Raw genomic sequence first — 13,562 nt, 5'->3', positions numbered from 1 at the left:
TACAAAATGATATGGATTAAGGATAGAATAAAAAAATCCTACAAAATGGTATTTCCTAGGTACTGCTTCTAAGTTTTCCATGGCCTATAATTGAACTCCTGAACAACAATGAATGGGACAACAACCATGAATATTTCTTTATTCTCAAAGCTTCTAAACTTCTTTCTCGAAGGTTACACAGATATCCAAAATACAAGCGAGATGGATTAAGGATAAAATCCAAATATCTTATCACCAAAGTCTCTAGATATACATCAGTTGTACAAACAAGATTGATTAAGGAAAAAAAAAATCCAAATATCGATACTAAGTTTTTCATTACAATGAATTGAACCCGAGCGTCTTGAGTGAAAGCCAAATATCCTAACCGCGGGACGAAAATGGATATTGCTTTGTCCTCAACACGTCTATATTTCTTTGTCCTCAACACGTCTATATTTCTTTGTCCTCAATGCCTCTAAACTTTCATGGGCATTTGGACTCGGAGTTTATTGGCCCTTTAGATTTTAGTTTTGATTAATTTTGATCCAAATAATTAAGGTCAAATGGTAATAACTATGACATGTGACGATTTAATTTTAAGCGTTGTCAATTTATCTTCGAATTGAATTTGGATACATTACCAATTTATAATTTGTCCAAAATTTAATTAGGTGTACTTTTGTCATTAATCTATCATTCTTAATCTATTTTATATATTAAATATTAATTTTCACATTAAACATAATTTTCTCATTTCATATTTAATATAATTAATACAATAACTACTCATTTGAACGTTCTAATTTTATATATTTTTCTATTTTTAAATTTATACACCAAATATATTAAATAATAATTTGAACATTTAAAAATTCATTATTAATTGTAGACCTACCATTTCAATGACATAAATTAAATAATTAAACTCTTTAATAAATTAATTTTTATTTTTATTCATTAACTTTGAATAGTATATTTTATAGGACTTGTTCTGTCCATGAATATAACTTTTACATGCAATTTCATTATTCATTAAGTTATTTGTACTTTCAACCCGATCGAAAGTTGTATTATGTATATCTGATATAATGTTAATAATTAGTTTATGATCTAATCTTAGACTAAATCCCTCTTGACTGAAAAGGTGAAACCTCAAGAGAAGGTCACGGCGAGATGAGCCGTTTATCATCACGATAGGTGTCAAGTGGAAGTGTAGTGATGTATGCAGTTGAGGCATCCTAACAGACCGGTAGACTTGAACCTTGTTCCTACATGACCCGATCAATTCGATTAGGCACTCGCCATCTATTTTCATTGTTCAACTCTTTGACAACAGGAAAAAACCATTGTTCAACTCTTTGACAACATGAAAAAACCAAAAAAAAGCTCGGCCCTCCCTCTCTATCTTATTTACTTTTTATTTATTATTTATTATTATTATTATTATTATTATTATTATTATTATGAGATAGAAAGTATTTTATCTTGTGAATTTATGTTCTCAACTCCCGATTTTGTCAAGTCCACAAAATGAACTCAAGGTTTCGTTGCTTTGAAACCTTAAAGCCAATTGAGCCTGCACCTACAAATTGGCATTAATCACCCAACCTTACTAATATGGGTAACATACTTCATGTTTTGATGGTGGCCAAGTACACTATGAATCCCTCATGTTATGAGAACTTTTCATGTGAGAAGCTTATCCTATGGATAAAGGTTTGAAGAAGAAACCATCATGAAATACATATTGTAGCAAGTGGGAGAGGTCGAGTTTTATAGTAAAACCCTTGGAGCCATGGTGCACACGTCTCCGCCTTGTATAGAGGTAGAAGACATGTAATTGAACTGGCCACCCCTTTAATTTTCCTATACCACCCTTAGTTTTTTTACTAATCCGACCGTCTTTTTGACTCGTTCTTATAGAAATAGCAACAATTATGGAAAGCAAACTCCTTGGAGAACCCATACAAGAAAATTGGAGGAATTTCGTGCGTCAGAAGGATAAAATCAAGCTCCCGAACATGATCAAACTGGTAAGTAACCACTTTAGACTTTTCTCAAACTTTACTGGTAGGGGCCCTTGGATAAATCTTTTAAAATTAAGGTTTACTTAATGCTAAGGGATATAAAGGGTTTAGGACTAGAATCACACATTAAGGACCTCAATTGAACGTTTTACTTGGTAGTTACCTAATAAAGCCTAGAAACCGAATAATTCAAGAAATTGATCCATGAAATGCATTTTGCCCGGCATAAAATTGTAAACCAAGTAGTTCTTTTCTTAATATCAAACATGTTGTTACTAGATAAAAAAAAATAGTAACTCTAATTTTTTTTGGGTGTCCTAAACACCTCTAAATTTCCACGAACTAGTCACTTCAAGATGGTTAACATGTATCCAAAATATACTCAAGATGGATTGAATATATAAGAATAGATTGTCTTAACAACAAACATATTATTATTAGATAAAAATTAAAATTTTAACTCTAACGATTTATATTTCTCAATGGTTATACAGGTATTCGAGATACAAACAAGATAGATTAATGATAATCAATATTTCCATAAGAACGAATTGTTATAACTTTGCTCATTCAATTCAAAGATGCAACCGTTCATATATAGTCTTAACATACTATAATATGCACTAAAGTTAACATGTAGCAGTTCATGCAATATTAACAAACATGTTCAATGGAAAGATAACGTCCATCTTCATCGGGAGCGTAGATTTCACAAATTTTCTTTTCTCCTTTATCATTCATTTTATCATGCATACATACCGTATCACAATCTAACTCTAAAATGATTTCATAGTCAATCATATGTTGATCCCATTGATTTTCTTAATTAATTCATTTGCATGGCTTACTTGGTTAATGCGTGTTTTTCCGATCTCGAGTCTCTTATTGGAGAGGGTTCCAAAAATTATGAAATTTGCTTGATGGGTCCTAATTCACATAATAATAAGGTCAGTATTGAAATTGGGATGAAAAACAAGCAAACAGGTGAAAAATGGGTGAGAATAGGGGGCTGCACGTGCCTGCACGCACAGGCAAGCTCCCCCATGCGCTGGCACGCGCCACCCAAAGGAAAGCCACCTATGCAAGACCCAAAAAATCCAAGAAAGGAAATTATGAGGATTAAGCAAGGAAAGTGGTCTTAGTAAGTCATTTCTATACCATAAGAAGTAATCTTAAGAACTTAAGACCTTTGGGGAAGGATTGAGAGTGAAAGCGTAAGCGAACAGGACCAAAAGGTCATTTTTCCAATTATCAAGGATCTTTCTAGATTTTTAATTCCTTATCTAGAAGGAATTTCAAGATGTTGAAGGAGGGGAAAATGACCCACAGGTATGAAGAATTTTTAGGAAAATTATGGATTTTTCATGAAAATAATAAAATATTTGGAAAGTGGCAAATTACCAAAATACCCTTGAAGTTAAGGATAATTACGGGTTTGCCATTCTGCTAAAAAATCAGAAACTTCATAGTGCCTTCTGCACAAAATCCTTCAAATCTTGACTCTCAGCCATTGGATCTCCTCCAAACTTGTATATATTCTAGAAAACTCACAGATCGTCACATCCAACGGGTAGGATTCAAAATAAAAGTCGGTGAGGCTCTGATCGGAGTAGATATTTCTGACAGAGTTTTTAGAAAATCTAACCGACAATTCACGACGATTCTGGAGCTCCCAATGTCGGTTTAAGTTTTTCCTATAAATTCTGAAGTTGGGGTAATCGTTTGGAACAAGAATCGAACAAGGTCGAGCTCCTAGTCGTTGGCAATAAGTGTTTAGATTTTAGGTCTCCTACTCTCGGGTTTCTTCCAAATTCGAGAGCAATTCTCCACCATTTCCTTTCAAACTTGTTCCTATAGCTTCTAAACAAGACTACCCACAAGTTCTATGAAGTAATAGAGTTCTGAATGTGCCTAGAAACCATTTCTCCAATTCAATCCGCCATTAAAGAGCTTCAAGGAAAACTTAAAATTCAAATCCGAGGACACACAAGTATTTTTCGAGCAAGGACGACCCCAATAGGTTTCTGCACCTCCAGAGAATGTTTCCAATTGAAGAAAATACGTTTCGGGTTCAAATTGGGGGTAAGTGTCAAATTCCTATCTACGGCTTATTTTCCTTCAAATTAGGGATTCCTTTAGCTTGAGAGAAAGAAGATGAGTAACTTTGATGAAGGAATCAAGAGCTGAAACGTCGAAGAACAAGATACTCAAGAGATTGAAAATCCGAGGTGTCGGGTAACTTGCAGACCGAGAGTGATTTCTCGAAATTAAGGTCCCACACTCAAAGTCGTTCCTCCAAACCAATTCCTTTATCTTGAGAGGATAATAAGGAAGAGGTTTCGTGAAGAAATTGAGCCTGGAAAACCCCTAGAATCGGCTACCCAATAATAAATCCTCTGTTTTTACTCCGGCGAGAAATCATATTTTGGACGAACTTTGGAAGCAAATATCTTAGGCTAAGATCCATGAAATGGTACGACATCAATCCCTAGCACTTCCTTGTAATACCCTCTTTAATATTCATGAAGGAATCGAGGGGAGAAACAACGTGATAGGAGCTGGGGAGGGCGAGTTACAGACAGCGGCGCGAACGGTCGCGCGCGTCTTCTTCCCGTCTGGAGGAAGAAGACGATGACGTGGCCGGTTCAGTTGAACCGGCCATGTCAACCCAAAACTCAACCTTCCCTTGGTTCTTCTCAATTTTAACTACCTTCCAGACCGGTTCTCATGAAAAACTTTGTGGTTCCAGAAAGTAGACACAATAAGGAGTCTGTGAAAGGAAAGTTGAGGTAATTCAAGTATCGGAAGCTCAAGAACGGAGGTCCCAAACGTCAACAACGAGGTAAGTAGCTACCTTAGACTTTTTGTTAAGAAATACTTGTAGGAATCGCTGGAATTTTCATATGAACCCTAAACCAAGTATGAAATTAGGATAAATGAAAGAAAAATCATAGGAACCGTGAGTTAAGACCTTGAACTGAACAAATTGCTCAAGATTTAGGTAATGTTAAAATAACCCACTAGATGAACTTTGCTGCATATGAAATTTTAATGTTGAGCACACTATAGCATGTTAAGGTTATATATAAGTTTGGTAGGCATTGGATAAGGATAAGTAGGTAAACCAAGAAATGGTGCAAAATGACCATAATGCCCCTAAGGATATCTACCTACAGTTCATGACCTAGATAACCTCAAAATGCTATGAAACTCTGAAGTAGATCTTATTTTATGATGTTTGATAATTTGGTGAAGTTTGAACGCCATTGGAACACGTTAAGTAGCAAAACCAAGGATTAGGGGGAAATGACTAAAATGCCCTTAGGACTACTTATGAGATTTCAAGGTCTATACGTGCTCCGAATGATTTAATACTTCTTATAAGGTCGATTATGAAGGACATGAAGATAAGTTTGAGGTTTCAAGTTGATTGGAGCAAGTTTGGAACCTAAACCAAGTTTGGATCCAAGAAACACCTAAAGGAAACACCACAAGACTTTAGACTCTTCTAGAACCCTCTAAAGAACTCTCTAGAAATCTATGACCTTCTAGAACAACTCACACTAAGATGGGTTCATGTGGTTATAAATATAAGTTACAACTTATGCCTCAAGAAATTAAGAACCTTAGAAACTTACCAGATTCAGAACCAAGAACAACCACACATAAGCTTTATAACTACCCAAGTAAGAAGAATGCTAGGTACCACTCAAGGACGAGGGACCAAGGTCCCCAAACTCAGAAACAGAAACTCAAGAATGCTAGGTAATACTCTAATCATGTCCAAAGCGACCCATGACCTCCCACCAAGCGGTGCCCAAGAATTCCTGTTCTAGGTGGGATGCCCTGCACCATGTTTCCTTTGCAGGATGTCATGCCTCAAGTTTCCCTCACCTAGAAGAGATGCCCTGCAGACTTGCAGGATGCCATGTTTAAGTATGCACCAAGCAAGTGACCTTTATGGTCTATTAAGGGGAGTAGTCTAAGGTCACGGAGGAACCAGAAGAGAGTAAGTTACCTTAGCCACGAATCAAGGACCTCTTAAGACCTCCCACAGTACAGCATGCTCATGACTTTAGACTACGTTGCTTGAAACGCATGAAGCTTTGAGCGTAGGTAAGCAGACTGTATTATAGGGCAAGCCCTTGATGTAGTATTAAGACTACATCGCTTGGAACGTAAGAAGCCTTGGATGTAGGTTTTTCAGACTATGCCACTTGGAACGCATGAAGCCTTGGACATAGGTTAAGCAGACCGTAACGAAGGGCAAGCCCTAAGATGCGGTAAGACTACGTCACTTGGAACACATGAAGCCTTGGACACAGGATTGTCAGGTGCATGTCTAGTGCCATAAATCCTAGGGGGAGTGTCTTGGAGAACGAATCAAGATCAGAGCAAGAACCTAGAAAGTACCAAGAACAAGAGAAAGATCAAGGACTAGAACGTGGATTAAGATCCTAGTTCTAAGGACAAGAATCAGGAACAAAGGACCCATAACCAAAAACCATAGTACTAAGGCCCTTAAAGGAAAACCAAGGTTTTAGGATTCAAGGACCAAGGTCCTCAAGAAAGATCAAGATAAGAACCCTAAGTCAAGAACAGGAATTAGAAGGACCTAAGTACTTACAACAAGAACAAGAACAGGAACAAAGAATGTGGTACCCTAGCATATCAAGCACACGATTAACCGCCTACAAGTAGGCTACTTACTAAGTCTTGTACTCATTCCTTATTCTACATTTTTTTCTAGGTGATAAGGAGCTGGTCGAGGTCAGGAGCGAACTCTAGAGCAGATGATATAGACTAACCTCACCCGTCGTCCTCAACCCTTTTGTTTTAAAATGTTTTGCATCTGTTCCTTATTTTGTCTTTTAACTATTATGTTGTATTTTAAATTACTAATGTGCGCACACTATTTTGGTATAATGTGAATTATGTTTTAAATTTTAATGGTTTTATCAAGAAGGAAAAATTTACCCGCCCTTTTGAGTCATCGCGTCAGTCCGGTCCTTACACACGATCAGCTCGGGCATCGCGCGAGCAGTGGAGACATCAAACCCCAACGACGCAAACTTACCCTTCAAATATTTTGGGCGTCACACACGGCGCACAGGGAATGGCGAGATCGTTAGGTTGGACTGTGGGTCGCCAGATCGGTCACGAGTCAAGTTTGTGGTTCCAAACATTGTTTGATTCACGTGAGCATTTTGATTTTTGTTTGACCCGAATCCGAGCGTGCTGACGCGTGTCAAAAGGTAGGCTGAATGCATTTCTCTAGCGAAATGCTGCCATGTGTCACTCACCAGCTCCACCGCGCTCCTTTGTACAATAGGGGACGTGTGGCGGAAATTTTCTCTCTCATGCGTGTTTTCAATTTTCCAGATTTCATTAGTTTCGGGTGTTTAAACCATTTGCTTTAGATTTGCGTAACTTTTTGCACATAAATTGGATGGACTCGGTTTCTTCACCAAAGTCGTAGATCTTTTATTCACCTACATCTACGTATTTTTCTTGAATATAGAAAGAATTAAATCCATTCAAACATTTTGATTGTAAGCATATATGTTGATGATCTTTTGTTTACCAGCAATGATGAAACATTAATGGGAGAATTTAAGTGTTCTGTGAAAAAGGAGTTTAATATGACTTATCTAGGATAGATGAGGTTCTTTCTAGGGATTGAATTAATAGAACGATCCGATGACATTTTTATATGTCAAAGGAAGTATACAACTGAGGTTTTGAAGCGATTTGAAATACAATATTACAACTCTGTCTGTAATCCTATTGTTACAGGACAAAAAAATGGTAAAGATGAAAATGGTACTAAAATGGATACAACTTTTTTCAAACAGATAGTAGGAAGCTTAATATATCTCACTACCAGATGTTATGTTTGTTGTCAGTCTAATAAGTCGTTTTATAGTTTGTCCAACGCAAGAACATTTTACAATAGCAAAAAGAGCTTTGAGGTACTTGAAAGGTACAGTTAACTATGGTGTATTCTACAAAAAGGGGAGGAGTGAGTAAGCTGATCGGTTTTACTGATAGTGACTATGTCGGCGACGTAGAAGACTGCAAAAGCACTTCAGGGCTATATGTTATATGAGTAAAGGAGCAGTGGCTTGGTCATCCAGTTAACCCCAAAAAAACAGAATTTGCTGCTGCATGTACATGTACATGCAATAAGGGTTATAATCCTACTACTTGACTAACATATCTTACAAATATAAACGAATGTGTAGAGCCTAAATCAAATAAAGTGAAAGTATAGTGTGTTAGGAGAGATAAAGTACCTATGACCACTCTGTCAAATTTCTTGATTTCTCTATTGGTCAAAGCAGATTCTCTTGCCGGAGAGAGAGTTTGCATGAGTTTCACTATGACACCTAAGTCCCTTGGTGGGTTAACCGAGTTTTCCATTCTCCTTATAATGAAATTCTTAGCAACATTGCCTTCCCGGCCACACCTGTCCACATGCATCGCATTGTGGTTTCTCGTTTCCTCTTGCCCTCTTTTGGTCTGTGCGATATCTATTGTTTGTTGCTGTCTGCATGCAAGTGGTAGACCATTTAGCTCCCTCAATAAATACCATCTTTTTTGTCCTATAGTAACTGCCAACTCTGAACGCTCCTCAACTCGAGGCCCCTCCATAGCCTTAGCAGACCTTAGAGCGTCAACATAAGTGGTAGGATCTATAACCTCCATAGTACGACGAATCTTTGTGTTCAAGCCGAAAATGGACCTCTCAACCATTTTCAATTTTGTGTCCACCCGTTCACATTTCAACCTCATAAATACTCTTGCATAGGTGTGAATATGGCGGCAACCCTATGTCAACTTGGTGAACTCCTATTGCTTCGATGTTGGGATGCGTTTGGGTAATACTCCGTCAAATATACCTCTTTAAATCGAGACCATGGTATCAACTTCCATTTGGGCTAAGAAACTCTTAGCTATCCATCCACCATAGTTTAGAGTCATTTTTCCAACATAAATGACATGCATGACACCTTTTGATCATCCAAATAGTTCATTAACAAGAAGATCGTCTCAATTGGCGTTAACCACAATTGTGCCTATGTTTGGTCTCCTGAGGTCCCACTAAAGGTACATGGATCATAATGCTTAAAATTCCATAAGTACCTCGCTTCTCGCGTGGACTGCATATTGTAGACCTGTTGCGTGGCCACCACCATTTTCTTCATGGCTTAGAATGATTCCTACATTAAGTTAGTAGTGGGGTCTATTCTAGCCTCCCGTGCTGCTGAGGGTGGTGTAGCTGCAACAGTTGAGTTACATATCCTTCACAAGATAGGTTCTCTCTACCTCTACCGTCCTTTAACAGGAGGTTGTCCGCTTCCTCCGCGTCCTCTTTTGCGGCCTCTAGGTGCCATGATTCTAAAACTACCATATATTTATTCTTAAGACTATTGCCTTTTGGTTTAAATCATATTACACGTAATATCATGACAAATATAGAACAATACAATCAATGGTGACATATTCAATAAGGAATTACATACTTGACGGTGGGACCATGGTATCAGCGGTGACAGAGTATCAGTGGTGGGACCATGGAACATGTTAAGAATCTATAACCTAGAGTTTTAATACCAACTATAACTTACTCGAATTTCCTACTGAAATAGAATCGCTACCATATGCATGACACAAACTTTCTATTTGGAAACATTCATTTAAAATCATTTATAAAATGATGTCATCGACTTATACGTTTGTATTAAAAGATTTAAAACAAAATAATGAAATAACCAATATGAAATGCAAATAAATGAAAAAGAAGATTGAAAACGATGTCTAACTTCAGATCTACAAAAATACAATGCAAGTACCCGAACACAAGTTTCATGGTCTTCAACACGACGTCACCGTCAATCGTACAGGAGTGTCTTGCCTTTACCTGAAATGTAAGAATAACACAACGCTTGAGTATTTTAAGAAATACTCACTAAGCAACCCCACTATTGGGGTCAAGGAATGGAAACACATGCAACGTGAATGAGACTTATCATTTAAAACCGTATTCTCTTAGGCAACTTTCCAGTCCGAGCAAATTAGATGTGTAGTACTTCTCTACACACCTCTACACACGACCCACACGTGCGAGTATGGGCCCACCACTCGCACACCCCCTGTGCTGCCGGTCGGGCTACCAACTATAGTGTTGTTGCTAGAAACATAGAGGGAATAGCGAACATCGTAGCACCATAATGAACATGATTATCATTTTTATTTCATAGTGTACTCGTTCATACACATATTAAAGGGTAAGCATCCCGATGCATGTGAACATACAATTATGCATGAGGTTCCTATAATTTTCCATTTTAAATAAATCATGCAAGACAATTTCTGTTTATTCCTCAAATATTATACTCGGTAATATGCATGCACAAACTCTTATAAAATCATTTCTTAAATGACCCTAATTTTCTTTTAACTCAGCGTCGCTACCACATGCATGACCTAACATCTTGGATAAAAATATTCATTTAAAATGTTCATAAAACAATGCCATTAACTTGTTTAAGAAAAAGGTCTTAAAATAATAAAAAGAAAAAATCAAAATAATCCTAGGTAAGAATAAAACAGCAATGCCTGTACTAACATAAAATCTATGAAATAAAATGTGACCACTCTATGCATGTGGTATGGTCTTTAAATTGCGATGCTGCTGTCAAACGTGCATGAGTGTCTTGCCTTTACCAGAAATATAGAAGTATATGTGTAACGACCCTAAATTTCCACATATCTAGAGTCGCCACTAACGTCTCATGCTCATCTATAAAGTGGAAATATAACCCTTACATGAACATCATTTATAACGTAAACTTCAAAAACGTTTAAAACAACTTCTTCTCTGGAAAACACAGTCATGGTCTTACGTGTTTAAATACAAAATACTAAAATTTAGAGAAAATAAAAACAAATACAAAGTAATTTAAAACAATGGAATGCAAAACAACCTATTCTAACTTAAAACTAAGAATTTAAATATGAATCTATCCTATGCACGTGTCACAGTCTCTACTCGCGATGCTGCCGTCCTTCGTACAAGTGCGCCTTACCCTTTACCTGCAAAATGATGTGGCACACGACCTGAGTATTTCAAAGAATACTCAGTAAGTGGCCCCACTATAGGGGCCATGCAAATGCAAACACATGCAATCATGATTTAGGGACCTATCTCTAATCATCTTTAGGGGTGGCCTCCAGTCTCGGACAAATTGGATGTGTAGTACTTCCCTACACACGACTCACACGTGCGCGAGTGTGAATCCCCAGGGCGCTCGCACACCCCTTGGACCCTCTGGTCAAGCTAATCTGTAGCGACGTCCGGAGGTCAGCGGAACCCCATAGTGTCATGCACCTCATGAACACCCTCATTTGTGTGCTTTCGCACCTGTGCGCATACGCGCTCATCATACGGTGCTCGTTCGCACTCATCATCTCTAGGGGAAGTAGCCCTATGCTTATGAACATACAATATGCATGAGGTCCCTCTAAATCCATCATAATGTCTCTTCTAACACAATCCTCTAGTCTCATCTCTTTGTTACTCTAGGTAACACATACTCGTGGATATTTATATTAATATCATTTTCACGCTCTTAGGGTTGTGTCCTATGTCGATCTAACGACATGATGCAATATGGCACTCATCATCATATAGCATGCTCAATATGGAAAACATCATCATATTAAGGTAAACGTCACGCAATCATCATACTCATCATATTGCCACAAAGTGCATCAAACATATTAAGTACGACATTCATCAAAATATATATATACTGAGCACATCATCAAGTATCGTAATCCACACATCATCATAAGTCATACATCATCATAACTCGTATACTGCATCGTACTATATAGTTCATACATCATCGTAACTCATACAAATTTTAGTCTATCCTATAGCAAGGCCACTTACCTGATTAGCTGATATGGTTGTCACCAATTTATCTTTAATGAAAGTTCGATTTTTCCCTTTGTATCCAAGCCAACTTATGAGAATCCATGACATCAATTTCATGTTAAATTCTCTAACTCTTACAATAGTTCATGTGCTAAACTTCATGCGAGCATTAAAGACTTTGCATAGATAAAGTCTTGGAACGTTATAATATACCTCTAAATAGCTATACACATATTATATATATATATATATTCTATTTATATTAAGATTTCATTTTCTATTTTTTATTTCGATGGACTTCTCTCTTGTCTTTTGATATTTTTTCTTTACTCAGCTTTTTCTCTCAATTTTGTTCAAGACATATTCTTGACCAATTTTTAATCGATTCTTACTTAATCATATTGTTGGTCAATTCGGATCCATTCTTACTCCCAACTCTTCCCTTTTATTTTTCTCTTCCTTTTATTTTTTTTCTTTTGATTTTCTATTCTCGCCTTCTTTCTCTTTTAGTTCTTCCCTGCCTTTTCTCTTTTTTTTTTTTTTTTCTGTATGCCTTTTTCCTCTGTATGTTTTCTCTGTATTTTTTCTTTTTCTCCTTTACTTCTGTATTTTCTCTTTTACTTCTTTCCTATTTTCTCTTTACTTCTTGCATTTTATTTTTTTTTTCTTTTACCTGCATTTCTACTTTTCTCTCTTTCCTTTTAATTTTGTTTATCTATTTGGCCTCCTATATATATATATATATTGATATATATTGTCTTTTCTTTTGATTTTGTTAACAGTATTTTGGTCTCTCTACTGTCATCTCATATTTTTGTCTTTTCTTTTGGTTTTGTTAACAGTATTTTGGTCTCTCTACTGTCATCTCATATTTTTTTTTTATTCTAATTAATTCTTCTTTCCAAATCTTTTAGTTTTTTTTCTTCCTTTAATTTTGTTAAAATTTTTCATTCCAAATCTTTCCTTTCTTCTTTCCTCTTTCCTTTCTTATTTACCTGTTAAATTTTTGTTCCAATTCTTCTCTTTTACTCTCTATTTTGTATTTATTTTTATATTTGTATTTTCTTTTATTCTACAAATATTTGCCTTCTAGATATTTTCTCTGACCTGACATCATAACGAAAAATCTAAATATCTGTGCAACAGAACCAGGGATCTAATTATTCACCTAACATCATAACCAAAAATCTAAATATCTTGGCAAGAGAACCAGGGATCTAATTCTGAATAATTAGAGAAAAGAAAATATGTTCTAGTTATTTTTCTATGACCTAACATCATAACCAAAAATCTAAATAACTGGGCAAGAGAACGAGGGATCTAATTCTAAATAATTAGACAAACGAAAAGGAAATATGATCTGGATAAATGAAAAAGAGATCAAAGATCTAAAACATGACTTAACATAATAACAACAAGATCTCTCTCCAAATTAAATCTCCAGCTCTCCTTGTAAATCTGATTGTTTGTATTTTTTTTTTCATTGTAGGAACCACCAATGATTCAGTATTCTGATTTGGGATATTGATTGATGAGTTGGTTGAGGAGAGATAGTTGGGAGAGGAAGGAGGGGCATGGTCTTTAAATTGCCATGCTACTGTAAAACG

This window comes from Cucurbita pepo, chromosome 2 (assembly GCF_057944985.1).
Source record: "Cucurbita pepo subsp. pepo isolate OVF chromosome 2, ASM5794498v1, whole genome shotgun sequence".
NCBI classification, from domain to species: domain Eukaryota; kingdom Viridiplantae; phylum Streptophyta; class Magnoliopsida; order Cucurbitales; family Cucurbitaceae; genus Cucurbita; species Cucurbita pepo.
This window is presented reverse-complemented; position numbering follows the sequence as displayed.